This window comes from Erithacus rubecula (assembly GCF_903797595.1).
Source record: "Erithacus rubecula genome assembly, chromosome: 3".
In the NCBI taxonomy this organism is placed as follows: Eukaryota; Metazoa; Chordata; class Aves; order Passeriformes; family Muscicapidae; genus Erithacus; species Erithacus rubecula.
Window position 1 is genome coordinate 8,126,198 of NC_136689.1, and position 15,861 is coordinate 8,142,058.

A 15,861-nucleotide genomic window follows, 5' to 3' on the forward strand; every position below is an offset into this window, starting at 1 on the left:
GACACACAGACTTGCCTTCTTTTTTCTCTGCTGTGTGAAGGATGCAAATACTTCCTGGAAGTGTAGCAGGTACATTGATATTGCCTGTGATGTGGGGCACTGTTGGAAAGCTGACCTTGCTGGGACACTGTCCTCCTGCAGTGAGGCTCCCACGCTGCATTTCCTGCCTGCACACAGAGTGCCACTGGCCAAAAGGGCTGCCAGCTATTGCAGGGCAAACAAACAACAGCAAGGCCAGGATGCATCGTGTCATTAAAGGCAAATCCTCAGGTGAAATTACTGTGAGTGCACCAGGAACTCTCAGGATGTGATTTACAGATACCTGCAGACACTAATCCCCCACTGCCTGCTTGTCACCAGCTCCACGGGTGTTGATTTTGCTTCCACCACATTTGAGCAATTAGCTGTAGTGGCTAGGACATCATTTGTATGCTGAATAGCCCAAATTCTTTAATACAAGGCTGTTTGCCCCCAGAGGGGCTTAGAATTTTCCTAAAAGATGGCAAAGAGCCATTATGCTATCTTGAATCACAGTCTAGTTCCAGAACAATCAACTCTAAGTTGTTTAAGAAGGCTGGGTACATTAAAGTGGCTGTAAATCAGCATAATGAAAACAAGAGTACATACAGAAATTCATTACATATCTGATACACTGGGGTGTTATTTTTTTAATTTGGTTCATTTTGCTTTCTGATTGTTTTGCAGCATGAAATGCAGCCGATGGATGTGAAGTTACAAACTGCTTCCACCTCTCTCACAGTAAACAGAAAGCATTTTAAAAAATAAATAAATAAAATAAACACCTAAATGTTTTATTATAATAAAGTTACTTGAGGCCAAGAGTTCAATAAGGAGAATTTATAAACATATCATTTCAGATCTTGGAAGGATTTCAACATAATTTGCTTGTGGTATGGTAAGTGAGGTGAAATCCATCTACAGGTCTCTCTGGAGTAATAAATATATGGAAGTGTCTTTTTATATTTGCTATGAATTTACTGTAGCACAAAAATGCCCTAGACTATCCAAATCAAATATGCATGGCTTTTGGGCAAGGAAGAAATTCTTGATGCACTCTACTATTATATAAGTTAAATTTTATTTTTCCACAAAACACAAACCTTATTCTCTCTTAACTATTTTGACTCCAAGAGTGCTACTCAGAGGGTGAGGTTTTGAAGAATCAAGCCCTAGGGCCCCAGTTTTCAGCAATATTTTTGAATATGTTTTCATCTAAGCTGACAGTGTAAATAAATTATAATAATTGAGACTTCATTTTATGTCCATTTGCAAATGAACATAGATTTTTCAATTTATCTAAGTAATTAACCTTTATCAGCACTGCTGGCTGTAATGCAATGATGATTTTGCACACAAATAGACACAGGTGGTTATCTGTATTTTGGGCTTGGTAATCAAGCTACTTTTGAGCAAATTCTCTGTTGTGCAGGTGGGTATGGCTGAAGAGTCACCTACTGCAAAACTCCCCATCACTGTCAGCAGCTCCTCTGCAGGACAGTGAGAGATGGGGTTGGATGGGGTTGCTGAAAGGAGCAGCTCTCCTAGAGCAGGACAGTTTTTCATTTAGTGGCACTGTTGAGATTTTCACCTTTGCTGCCATTCACCACTGGAGTTGAATTAATTGAATGAACCTATTTGACTAAACACAGGAGTTTAGAACCTTGCACAAGGAGTAGGAATAAAAGGGATGGTCATTCAAAGCTTCTGGTCAAGTTCTATTTAGGGGAGCTGTTAGTCAGTAGATGTTATATATCCCTTGTCCCACTCCAACAGAAATACTGCCTCCTGGCCAAATATCCAGTTTTAGGCTCATTTCCTAAGACCTCATTGTTCACTCCAAACAGATTTCCTCACTTGGGACAGACAGCCAATGCCTCTCCAGTCTCTGCTATGTCATCTCTTTCTATCCCATTCATATGAAAAAAAAGGGTCAAGAAGTACTAATAAAATAGTAAAGGGTCAAAAGTAATAATTAACAAGACTAGCTCTTTCCTTAATCTGTAATCAGAACTTTTGCAGGTGGCTCCTGGGAAGGGGATTTGCTTGCAGACATCCAGGGTGGGAGCAAAACAATCCCTACTTTTCATTTGCAGTTCTGCAATGATCTGGAAGCTTACCCAGGAGTTCAGATATTTTGTCTTTGAAAAAGTTATTGATTTGTTGCCTGTATGGTCTTTCAGATTAAAAAACCCATCTGTTCTGATTTTAAAATGTTTGAAAAAAGTTTAATATTTAAGGGTAGCTGTAGTCTTCATACATTCAGAACCCTCCAGTACCAATACTGAACCATAGGGGAAACACAACCACACAGCATCAAATAAACATATTTCTGGCACTTACACTTTTATTGAATGAAACCAAAGTGTTAAGAGTAAACCTTTTACACCAGGTATACAGTAGGGTTGGAACTGAAGGTGGTGGACAGATTCAAATTCAGATCATGGCTGCATGATGAAGGTCACTTCTCCTGCATGCCTGTAGAGAATGAAGGGATGTATCCAGAACCAGGAGGGGCTTGAAGTCTAACAGAGAAAAAAAATTTTTACTAGATCTGGCTAACAAAAGCTCAATCAGAGATTATGTAGATATTTTTGATCACACCCTAGGGGCTGAATCAAGGGCTTCTCAAGGTCTTTGACAATCCTATTTTCTAAGATCTGAGAGCAGTTCCAGGCTGAACTGCTGAAAATCTGCTATGTAATATAATTGATTTTAAAATGAACTATGTGTTATTCTGGCCAATCCAAGAGAGAGAAAATGTCCCTTCTGTCCTCCTGGCTTACAAATCATGAGCGAGATAATAAAATACAGATCATGACAGAATTGCTTTTCCCTCTGTTTTGGAAATGAATAACTTTAAAACATTGGCAATCTCCTCTTGCCTACGAACTCCCAAACCCATGTTAAGCACATTAGGTTCTTTCCATTGTGTGAGGCAAGGTAAGCATTTAAATGTTTTGGCTTTTGGCAAGCAGGGAAAAAGAATCATCAAACCTTACTATTATTAAACTCATGAGAAAGCAAGCAACACAGTCAGCAAAAAGCTTCAGTGAAAAGGAGCCACTCCTCAAGGGAAGAAGCTGTGGCAGAAGAGGATTATTGAACTTACTCTGGGACCATGGGGATCAAGACAGTGGCTCTGTGCCAAACCCTTAAAAAGTGAGGATGGTCTGATGCCCCATCAGGCCTAGAAATGGGAAGGCTGGAAAGAAAAAGAAGGAAAAGGTGGCAGTGAGTGAAAGTATGCATGAAAGAAAAAGACTGCAAAAGCTTTGAAATCAAATTTCTGGAGAGGGATAGTTACACAGCCCTGTTTACCAAGTCCAAAGGATGAAGTGGAAAAGCTCCAGTTTGGTGTGACTAGCAGTGCAAGTTGCTGCTGTCAATGAGGAAGAGGAAACAGAATACCTTTTTCTGGATCTCTGATCTCAACAATCTGAATTTTTAATTTCTTCTTCAGGGGCAGGATGGTGTGTGGCTTGTGTCTGTAGAGGAAGTGATTTTTCTGCCCTTCTTCAGAGTAACCACATGGTGGTCAACTTTTGCCACTGGGATACCTCATTTTCTTTACCAAAACTGGCCTTTCCTGCAGATCATTACATTTGTCCTTTTCAGAGTTTCACCTTGCCTATCTATCAGCCATGTGGCACATGCCAGAGAGAGCAAATGCTCCATGAAAAATTCCTTTATAATTTGTGAACAGGAGCTGAAACTGCTGACCTATCTACGTAGTGACAATTCTCAGGTAATTTCTGAATGACCTTCTAAAAGAGTAAAACAGAAACTTAAATTTTTTTCAGCAAAAGGCTGCCTACAAATTTCTATTTTTTTTGTGCAGAAATACCCTCTGTAAGCACAGGGGATGTTACCTGTGACTGTGGCAGGCAAAGCTCATGGTTGCTCTTTATCTCACTTGCCTTGTCTGTGGATCAACAGCAGCTTCATGGTTTGAAATGACTTGGATTAACTTTCCAATGTTTCAATGGGTTTGGATGGAATCCCAAGAACTTAACATGCCTGATGGTCCTCATGCTACCTCAGGTGACACTGCAGTTGCTTTAGCAGTGATTTATGCACAGCAGTTGCCTCAGATATAAGCCCCAGTCTTCTCCTCAGCCCTTGTTATCCAAACTTGGCAGCTGCCAGCACTTGTTTGGGTGAGAAACCTGGACCCTTTCTCCTTGTGGCTGGTGAGTCCTGAAATCAATTTTTTTTGCTCCTCTTTCTGGCCAAAAATTCCAACCAGAAGCGAGGAAACATTTTCTTCTAAACTGATGTATTTCTGCAAATATTTTACTAACAGGAAATTATTTAATTGAAAGATTCCTGTTTGGTTCTGGTTCATCCTGACACCAAACTCAGCAAGAATTGGGGCATGCACAGATCCAAACCAGAGGGTTACAAACTGGTGCAGTCCCAATGATTATAATCAATTCCCTTATGTATTATATCAGTTTAGCTGGATACCTAAATTGAGCTGAGTAGAGCTTAATCAGAGTCATTGAGCAAAAGCAGCAACACAACCTGTGCAAGAGTCAGGGTTGTTCTTTTGTTCTGCTCACACTGCCTGGGGTAAAGCAGCCCTTTAGTTTCCCTGACAGTGTTAGAAATTAATATAAAGTGAAGACATATGGATTCATTCTCCTCCCAACTATTGTCAAGCAACCTGGGAGCAATTCCACTAAAATCAGTTGTTACAGTCTAAAGGTCAAAAGCTCAGGATTTTTATAAAATTTGGTCTGACAAAGAAAGTATTTCTTTTGTTCCTGGCTGCTTCTGATTTGCTGGGCTGTCTCTGTGGTGCCTACTCCAGTATCAGTGAATGGGTTTCTTTCTAAACATTTTCTCCACAAATTTCAGAATATCCTTACTGGTTTATGTTTTTAATGTGAGCTGAATGTTTGGTAGCTGGGAAAAAAGTCTCTGCTGCAGAAGGACAGTGAACAATTGCAATGGGAACATAAAATGGCCAGTTTGTGACTGAGGAATTACCTGTGTTCAACACTGGGCAATATCTGACTCTCACTGAGTTTTAATAAAAATCAGCCAGTCAAGAATGGTGACATCTGCATGTGATCAGTGACTCCCATACCCCTGATGTAGTCAAGTCCACGACCTTTCTCTAGTGAGGAAATGGGGGTAACCATTGGACTTGGAAGTGTATTTGTGGATCTTAAAAGTTATGGAGAGGAGTGGTCACTGCTGCTTCTGGAGAGAAGTTATCCAAATCCTCCTGCATGAAGGACTTGATTTGAGTTGGACTGAGAATGTTTCTGTACTTTGCCTGGACTTGTCCCATAGCTCAGAACAGGCAGGATGTGCCCTTCCTTGTTCTCTGTTTCTGAAGTGCCCACACATGGAAATTTCTTGGCACAGAAGAGGAATGGGTCTTTCCAAATGTTACCTGAGCCCCTGTGTTACTCCAGGCCCTGTGCTCATCATGTCTCTCTCACACTGCAGCCTTCTGCTTTGGGGAACAGAGGGAGAGGTGGAGCAGTGACCTGGGTGGATGCTCCTGGCATGAGCAGCAGCCTCTGCTCCCCACTGCTGCCCCTGGAGACTCCCTGACCTGCTGTACAGCTGTGTCTGAGCAGGGACCCTGCCCCCAAACTCTTCCCCTGTCCTGCTGAAGTGCTCAGAGGGTTTCTGGAAATGCTGCTTACCTTCAATAGAAGAAGAAATGTTTGCACTGGCCAATGCTTATTTTTCTTTGTCCAAAACTGAGCCCAGGACTCCCTGCAGGGGAGAGAATAAACTTACTCCATGCCTGAGTGTTGGCTTGGCCATTTAGCCAGGAAGAGTAAAATATATATAACAGCCCACCTGGCCAGCATCTACCCCAGGCTTGATTCTGTGAGAATTCACTAAAGATAGTTGTTAAACCCAAGCCCAGGTGAATAGAGATATCTCTTAATGCTCTCAGACCTGGTCTTTACTTCAGGATACAGATAAAGCTGTACCCCTGGAGACATTGCTCTGTGGGGTCTCGTTCAGTCCTGACATTGGGATGCCAAAAATGAAACCCCTGAGCCTTGCCCTCACCCTTCCAGTGTGATTTAGAGAAGTCAGGTGAACCTTGCTTCAACCTTGTTCTTGGGTTCTAAGTGGTTGTCTCATTTAGGACATTTGACTAAAAGCTCTTTTCATGGAACCAGCTTCTGCAGGAAAGATGCCAGCAATTAATGAAAGATGATAAAATAATAAAAGAAGTAATACATTAACTGTATTATCCTTGCACATTTGGGCAGTCTTTTTCATTATATCCTCTTTATGGACATTCTCCAGCAACAATTGAAGAGCTTCTTTATTGCTGTTCTGTGACTGTTTTGGTTTCTAGACATTAACAAGTTATTTAAATGCAAAAGTTCTTTCTTGCTCACCCAATTCCTACAGATAGACTTGATTTAAATAACAAAAACCCCCTGCAATATGTTGCATTTATACAATTTGTGTGTGGAGGAATAATTTGGATCTTTGACTTTCTTCTTTTTCTTTCTCCTTCCTGCTAACATGAAGAGATGCAAATATTCCTTATATACAGGTGTAAACACTCCTGGTTGAGTAGCACAGTATTTTCAGCCTCACTGTTTGGATTTCTGAGACCGGATGTTCTGAGCAGAGAAACCAGCCCACAGGGCAGGGATTTCTCAGCACCTTGGAAACTGTAACCTCTATCCCTCCTGAGCTAGGTGGAAATCACACTGGCAGCTGATTCCTCTCACACAAATTCCACACAAACCCCTTTAGTGCTAATTCTTCTAACACCAACACAGACACTGGTTTGGAGGCACCATTCAAAGCTTGACTCTGCTTTTGTGCAGAACAGGAAAAGCTCTCCAGGCAGTTGTGGCTGGTGGCATCAAAACAGCACTTCTGGTGGGAATGGCTGGTTTTGGAGCCAGGTTTAACAGGCAGGCTGGATTATCTGGAAAGAAGAAAGGTAGGTACAGTCAAGCCCAGTGAGAAAACTGAAGGGGGGTTGCCTGCTGTGTTATTCATTCATTCCACTTCTCCCAAATGCCTCCTGACAGCTGCTTAAGAAAGGCAACAGCAGAACCAGGTCTGGGAGGAGGTGACCCTAGTTTGCCTATAACCCACAGCTCTGTTTGCTGCAGAGTATATTTATGTCCTACACAAAAATCAAATGCTGTGTCTGATTTTTCATTCTGCAATAAGCCTGTGGCTACAGGGGTTGATGAAAACTGCCAAGGTTCTCAATGTTATTTTTATCCAGCCTATTTTTACCCACCTGCACTGCTTCCAAAGGACTTGTTGTTCCAGATCCATATATATATATATTTAAATTCTCAACTATCAAACAGTAGTTTGCCATCCTGCAAAAAAAAATCAATGAATTGTCAATCCTTTATGTTGAGTAATTGATTAATTGACACATTTATCTCTAAATCAGCAGCAATAAATTCTATCATTTTTAATCTTGACCTAAAAGTACTAAACCACTTCTAATTGCCACTGTTGCTGCTGTAAAATGACTGATTAAACTGCATTCATATCATAATCTTTGTTGTTTTTGAAAAGTCTGATTGAAGTCACATCAGTGACTCAGTGCCAAGAAAGGAAAAGACCTTGCTTTTGCTTTCTCTCAGGAATTATTTGGATGGGAAATCCTGATATTTTCCCCTGTCTCTACTGGACATTGGCCTCTGATTTTAATTATTATTGCAGTGGTATTTATTATCTGTGTTCAGTCCCAAGGTTCTGGGTGTTTCACAAACCCAAGACAAGACAGTTCTAAGCATGAGAGTTGAAGGAGAATATGGAGAAGTAGCTAAGAACAAAATCATGATGGAGCACCATAACAAACACCAGTTCCAGACTTCCCCAAAGTTTTCCCTAGGCATCAAAGCAATTGGGAGCTGTGAGGAGACATTTGATTTAATTTTGCAATTTATGCAATTTTTCTAGCAATTCAACATCACAAAGACCCTGGCAGTCAGCATTAGCCTGACCTTTGTATACATTCCTAGGAAAAGGGAGTGAGCCCCAAATCCCACCATGATGGTGAATCATAAATCCTGGGGCCACAGGCAGCTGGGATTAATGAACAGTTGAGTGGCCCAAGGATTAGGATGAACATGTCCAGGCTTCCTTTGCTCTCCTGCCTCCTCCATGCTGCACACAGCTCAGCTAATCCAGCCCTCTTGTGCTATCATCATGTACTAACAGGATTTGTGAAGTGGTGCCTTAACCTTGGGAAAAGCAGAGTTTTCTGACAAAGAAGCAGAGCAGACTATCAGGATCCAGACAGACCTTCTTTGAAGCTGGGGCAACTGGGGATATTTTCTGACAGACAAAATATCTCCACCCTTCCTGTGTGTTATGCAAACTGTTGAGAGACTTGAGTGGCAGCTTCAAGTTGTAAAAACCTGAAAAAAACCCCAACCCTAAAAAGAAGTAAAAATAATAAAGGAACCAAATCCTGTTGGATTAAGCTGAGGCCCAACTTTTAAACTTTTGGGAACTAAGTCGGCATAAAACCCATCTAACAAAGTTACAATGCTTTCCATCCCAGGTTTTTGGATTCTTGTTCTGGTTTACTCATTATCAACCCAAGTTCTGTGGCTGCAGCTTTATTATCATTCTAATTCCACATATAGTTTGCAGGTGAAAAAAAATTTGAAACTGTACCAGATGTGATTTGAAAGAAACAGGAAAAAAGAAGCCCAGGCCACTATAATTCTGTAACCATGCATTTAGATTTTATAAATTTAATCTGCTTTTTTCATTTGACAGTGTTACACTGTAAGGGGCTCTATTGCCTCCAATACAGTCTCCAAACCCGAGAAGCCTTATTTTATCACAAAATTGATTAAAGGAATCCAAAACAACTAGAAAAACACCAAACTTATCAAGACCCAGCATGAACGACATGTACATTTATTTTGCCTCCTTATTGCAGATTTCTGTGATTCCCAAGGACAACACAGGGAGCAGCTGAGCTCTGTAGGATGTTGGGGACAGGTACTGGCAAGGCAGAATGAAACAGGGAGGGGAAGGTCACAACTCTCAGCACAGGTTTCTCCCAGAAAATGCAGTGCAAATGCCCATGGGAGTAGATTAGCCACAGGTGTTTTTTAAATACAGGGGAGTGAGAAAACAGGGGATAGGACATGAATTACACAGAATCACTGGGTTGGAAGAGGCCTCCAACAACATCAAGCCCAACCCATGCCCCAACACCTCAACTACACCATGGCACTAAGTACCACATCCAGTCTTTTTTTAAATCACATCCAGGGATGGTGGCTACACCACCTCTCCAGGCAAAGTATTCCAATACTTTATTATTCCTTCTGTGAAAAACTTCTCCCTAATATCCAACCTAGTTTTCCCTTGGTGCAGTTTGAGGCTGTGTCCTCTAGTTCTGTCAGTGTGCCTGGAGAAAAGACCAACCCCATCTGAGCTTTCAGTAGCTGTAGAGAGTGATACAGTCACCTCTGAGTCTCCTTTATTTCCAGGCTAAAGGAAGACACAAAGGACAGGAGGATTCTCATCTCATGGACATCTGAGGTCTGAAAGGACAGAACATCTCCTCCCCATGCTGGGGAAGTTCCACATTTTGCTGTTTCCTACTGTGGGTGCTGAGTGGAGCACAAGTGCACTGGAGCAGTGTAATTCTGCTCCTGGGGTCAGCACCAGAGGGGCAGAGGGCTGTGGGTGAATGCTGACATTCACTGCTGTTTCTTGATGGTTTTGAATCAGTGAGGAATACATTTTTTAAAAGTATTTTAGGTTTTGGAGTTTTCCTTTTGGGTCTGGGGGGTTTCTCCTATGCCATGCCTGGTTAATTTGCAGGGAATTTCCATATATACTGTAGCACCAGCAAATGGTGGGCAGTGACTGAGTGGATGGGCAATGAGCTCAGGAGGAAATAGGGCTGTGAAGGCAGCCAATTCAATCTCCTCCATGTAAAATCTTGTAGATGAGAAGGAAACTCCAGCTGATGGCCATCTTTCATCAGACATTTCTGTCATTTGAAGTTTCCTCTATGAGGTTTAGAAAGCATAAAAGTATGGAGCATTAATCACAACTAATTTGATGGTTAAAATGACCTCTATAATTTCTTTAGGAAAAGTATAATATATATATAATTTTTAATTTCAGAACACCCAATTACTCTGTCTTGTGCTTTAAAAGCAACATGAAAATTGTTCTTAAGAACAGCTAAAGAGCACTGAGAGAATTTATCTTGTTTCTTAAATAAAATGTTCATTTTGCTTCATTATTGCCTTAAATTTAGCTGAGATTGTAGGTCATTTCTGTTTTTCCTAGATGGGGCTGGGTAATTTGGAAGGTGTGTGCTGTGATTTCTCTGATCACAGGTGCCAGGGTGGAAATAATCTGTCTCCAAGAGACAGAGAGTTATGTCTTATATACCAAACACTCAAAACTGCAGTGAAAACACTGTGAAAACCAGTCCCACCAAGGCATCTGACAGATCATGACAGATCATCTCCACAGCCCTCAGCCTCTTTCCTCTGGTGATGTCCTGATTCACCAGCTGCACCATGGATTGCTGACCCAGCCAAGAACTGGCTGAAGTAGTCTGAAAAAAAGAAATAATAGCATACCTTTAAAAACTTTCTTGTAAAGCCCAGACTGCATAAACACATCAGATTTCCTTAGTTGTCATGAAAAAACATAACAAAAAAAAAAATTTAAAAGGATGAAAGTTCAGTTTAAAAGAAAAAATGTCAGGAAATCTTTGTGTAAAGGGATAATTCCTGTCCCTAAGTGAAACTGTTTATCCCATTTCCTCTTTTTCTTCTTCATGTGTGCCAGGTAATGCATGATGCAATAGTCACATCCACAGAGTGATTTGTACAATAGTCAGATATCAAATACAGCTAAAATACCTTAACTGGAAGAAGGCACAATGGGACTATATGAATTTTTGGCACAAGCCCTCTGCACCATGGAATGATTGTTCATGGGAAGGAGAGGGATTGCTGATGGATTTCCTTGGGTTTATTTAAATGGTGTCAAATCCATTTCTCATGGTGCTTTTGCCTTCAAACCTGTGGCTCAACATCTTCACCATGTCCTGGGAGCTGCTGTATGAGGTTGTTGTGTTGAAGTAGCAATAATGGGTTAAATCCCAGTGGCAGGATCCCCACCATGGAAATGGAGGAAGATGTTTCTCTGAGTCACTCAAAAAAATCTATTGAAAGACCTTGCATGGCTTAAAAATTCTAACAAAATCTATAAATCGTTGAGAAGTTTTGATTGCTGGAAAGTTATCATCCTTGGTTGATTTGTATTTCAAATTTTTTCCAGTGCTGTGGGAGCTGTAATTTTGAAACCTGGGAATCACACAGAGCTCTAGGACAGGGCAAGGAGACAGAAAAAGGGCAAGTCTGGGACTTAGGCTGCAGTGATGGGGCTGTAGCAGAGGGGCTTCTTTAGCCAAGGGTTTAAACCTCAGTGAAATGCTGAATCACTCAACTGCAAAGCTGGAATTACTCCTCTGATAAAATGTTATCTCTGCTGTTCTCTGTGTGGTTTGTCCTGGAAGAATACAGTTCATAGCTTGTTCTTCACAAGCAATGAATACAAAACCAATTGTGTGATGAAGTATTTGCCATGAAAAAAACCCCAACTTTATTACATACTAATTTTGAAAGTAATTTTTAGCAGTTACATTTTGGGAAAACTGTTGTATGGCAAGCTTTGGAATATGACATTGCTCTAGAAAGCCAAAATTTACCCATTAGTAAACCTTAAAATAGTCCCTGTCCTAGACTTTAGAATAATCTACAAATGAATCATTTTTCAAACTACAGACTTCCAAAACTACCTTTAGACAGATCCAAAGAAGAATTTTATTTGCCAATAAAATTTTCTGAAGGAGCTGTTTCAAAAATGGTTAGAACATAATGTAATGGCTTTATCTAACATTTTCATCTAATGGTTTTGGTCTCCTATGACTAAGAGTTTGGGACAGAGACATCTTATTATTCATGTATTAGAAAACAATTTCATTCGTATTTTAAAAACAAATGTCCATATAAACTAAAGTGCTGGGCTGCCTTTTAAATATTTGCCATCAAATCCATTAATCCTCCAAACCCTGAGTCCATTTGTGACTAGATTAATCTGTCACATTAGACAGCATCCTTTCTAAAATAGTAATCTGTGGAACATTAAGTGACAACACCCACATGATGATCTGCAGATTGCAGAGGCAAGGCCCAAAAAGATATTAGTGAACAAACTTTCATGTTGCTCCAAATTTATAAGATTTTTAAACTGCCAAAATTTAAAAAGAGCATACTGCCATTACCATGAACATAATTAGAAAGGAACCATAAACCCATGGAATTACAGATGCTACATTAACAGATCCACACAACCAGAATGTACCTTCAATTTTGTTTTGCTACAGTCCAGCAGCCAGATTTCACAGCAATAAATCCCTGAAATATATTTTTGTACCTTTAATAGTCCTTTTCATATGGATGCTTCAGTACAGGGTAAACATGACCAAACCCTCATATTCTTAAAAATATTTTTGTAGAAGAAAATAATCTCATAACAAAAAGAAAAAAAATTAAATTTCCTGAAGAAAATTTTGATTTTCTTATATTTTACAAGCTACTAGACAAATGCATTTGTAAATTTTCAGCAAACTTACTGTAGTCAACTGCAGCTTTCTGTAGCCTGAAAATAACTAAATTCCTGGTTTAGGGGCATATCTAAATTCATCTGTCAGTGGAGAAATATTTTGGTAGTTTCACATTAAATGCTGCCTCCAAAATTCCATTTGTAATCTTGTCATAGCAATCAAATGTACAAGATAAATAATATGAAAAGTCTTTTTTTTTTTTTTTTTTTCAGCACAAGAAGACTATTAACTGTAAAGAAATGGAATTTGAATAGCTAAATGAATTAATCCAGTTTTAATGTTAAATATTGAATACGAACATTGTACTTCTTTTGGATGATGAAAAGTTGCATCATTTGCCAGCTATGGTCTGATACTTGGAGGGGACAATGTTCATCATGGCTATAAATTAATTTTATCTTAGTACTGTGACCACTACAGAGGCAACAGAGTTTATTTTTCTGTAGGTTTTTTATTAGTTAGCTTCACTCAAGTTATTCTGTGAACCAACATGGAAATTGTGTCCATATTGTTCTGCATTTATTTATTTGTCCAACAAAGACAAGTTTTATATTGCACGACACTGGTAAAAGTTGATCTGTTGAGCAACTTAGTTCCTAGTGAACATGGCAGCACTTTTCCTTTTGGACTGGTGGAGGGTTTGAAGAATGCCCTGGCTGAGCAGAGCTGGTCTGGGCTCACAGCACATCTTGGCTGTGTAACACTGCCTGGGGACTGGGCTACTTCACCTCTTACCCCAGTGGCCTAATCAATGTGAGTTCAAGACATTGCTCCTCTAAATTAAAAGTTTATATGTGGATTTGACCAAGACTAGAAACTGCATTTCAATGATGACATCACCTAGCTTTGCTGTAAATATCAGCCACCTGTCTATTTTCTTTCAATTTCAGAAGTATTTGTCACTTGGTTGCCTGGACACCAATAATCAGAGCTTTTAGAAGCTTCTTTTTTCATTGAAAAACAATGAAACACCAATTTCAGGAAGCCTCTAGATGAACTACCACAATCAAAATAACTCGAATTCTTGACATTTCTTCCTCTTGCCTCATTTTTCCTTACCTGTCACTTTGTATTTTTTACAGCCATACTTTCTGTTTCCATACTGTAGCATTTGATCCTGCATGTTGTAGCAGTGCTGGTGAGCATTTCCTGATTGTCTTTTGCTGCAGTGATCTGCTCATCATATTTCATTACCAAAGGCCAGGTAAAATATCTTTATGGGCATTGTAGGCAGGAGACTCACAAGGTTGATGCAAGTACAGCAATAATTGCTCTTTGAATATAATTACACATTCTTTGTATTCTCTCAGTTATTTCTTTTCCTAGAGACCAGGGTTATGCTGTGGAAAGTGTTACTCTCCATCAGTTACTATCCAATGCTCTTGATATTAATGTTCTTAAAATCAAAACACAACCTACAGAAGATGGCATGTCTTGGAAAATTGTTGCCAGAGATACTTTATTTAGTAAATTAGCAATCAGCAGTGACACATTGCTGCAGTGTATCAAGTACTGCTCTGCAAAACTGTCATTTGAGCAGGAACAGCCTGAAACTCAGTGAAGAGTTTTTCTTGAGTTCAAAAGTTTAACATATCCATAAAATTTGGTTCCCTTGTGAGTTTTGCATACTAGATAGATAGAGTACAGTGTAGGGCCAACAAATGCATATCAAAGGCTGTATAATTTTTTGCATCCCAGGGTGTTTTGTTTGCTTCTGTGGTTCCTGAAGGCAAGAGACTTACCTAGGAATTACGTCAGTTTGGTGCAGGGTCAGGAAGAAAAATCATCATGGCAATTTCTAAAAAAAAGTTAATTAATATTCAAAATCTCATTATTCTATCTCTATAATTAGGTAAGTAAATATCTGAAGATTATCTGTGGTGTGGTACCTGGTGACTCCCAGCCACATTAAATATGCTATGTCATTGTAACTTAAGAATAAATAAAGTGGAAACAGGGGATTTAGCTGGCTGCCTAACAATAACAATAAATAGCATACTCACCTGAAAATTATTAACACCAATTCTAAGCAATAAGGAGATCAGATGCATAGGCCAGTCTCCTTTGGAAACAAATTCATGACCTTCTTTTCAGTGAAAGTTAACTTTTAAATATACTTTTTCCAGGAAGCCTTCCAAAGGCAATCTTACCTGGAAACAAACCCGATCTAAAAAAGCTTCACAAAACAAATGAAAATAGCAAGAGCAGTACAGTAATTGACTGCACTTAACCTGTATATATATATATATTTATTTAATTTTTTTTGGCCTTTCCTTCTTGTTTAGGCATACAGTATTTTGGATGATGAGGAAAAATCAAGGTCGAGTTGTCTGACATAATCTGTTTACTTTGCAGCATTACATTTTCCTTAAGATTACTGTAATCAGAGTTTAGTGAAGAAAAACTTCAGTCAAGCAGAAATTGTCTAAGCTGAGGGGTCACCAGAAATGTTCTTTAGCACCTGTCCAGCCTGGGGCTTGTCTTGTTCAACTTTACTTTCAATGATTGTGACACACACATCAGGAAATTGCCAAAATTAAGAAGTTGAGAGAGACTGTTGATACTGAAAGGAATCTGAATATCCAGGACAAAGAAAGTACTGAATAACCAAAAGTGCTGGAATCAAAAAACTGGCTCCAAATTTCATTGTGCAGAAGTGTCCTGCTTTAGGGGAGCCATCAGAGGGACTTCTATAAATTAAACTCACCAGCTGAGAATAAGGAAGATCAGCATGTACCAATGAATACCAGGCTATTAGGAGACAAAAATACTGTGCAAAGATGAGAAAAGTGAATGGAAATGCATTCACAGAAGTACTTCAAAGAGCACAAGGAAAGGTTTAATTTGACAAGGGACACCTGCTCGGCAACTTGTCACCCAGCTCTGGCCAGATATCCTGACAAAAAGTGTGAAAAAGTGTTAAAGGTATGATGCTGGAGTGGGCAGCTGATCTGACAAGAAGACACAGTGGTTCCTAGGCGTGGCCTGAACAAGTTCAGTTTTGACCACCTGTCAAACTGATCCTGCTCCCTAAATCAGCAGAAAACTCTTTGTTTTTGTGAGGAGGAGGAGAAGAAAATCAGGAATCACCCCTTCCAATGGCAAGAAGCTGCTGAATTGACTCAGCCTGTTTCTGGCCACCTCACCTAACTCAGCAGAGCAAGGCTTGCTCAGCCTAGAAGAACTCGACAGGA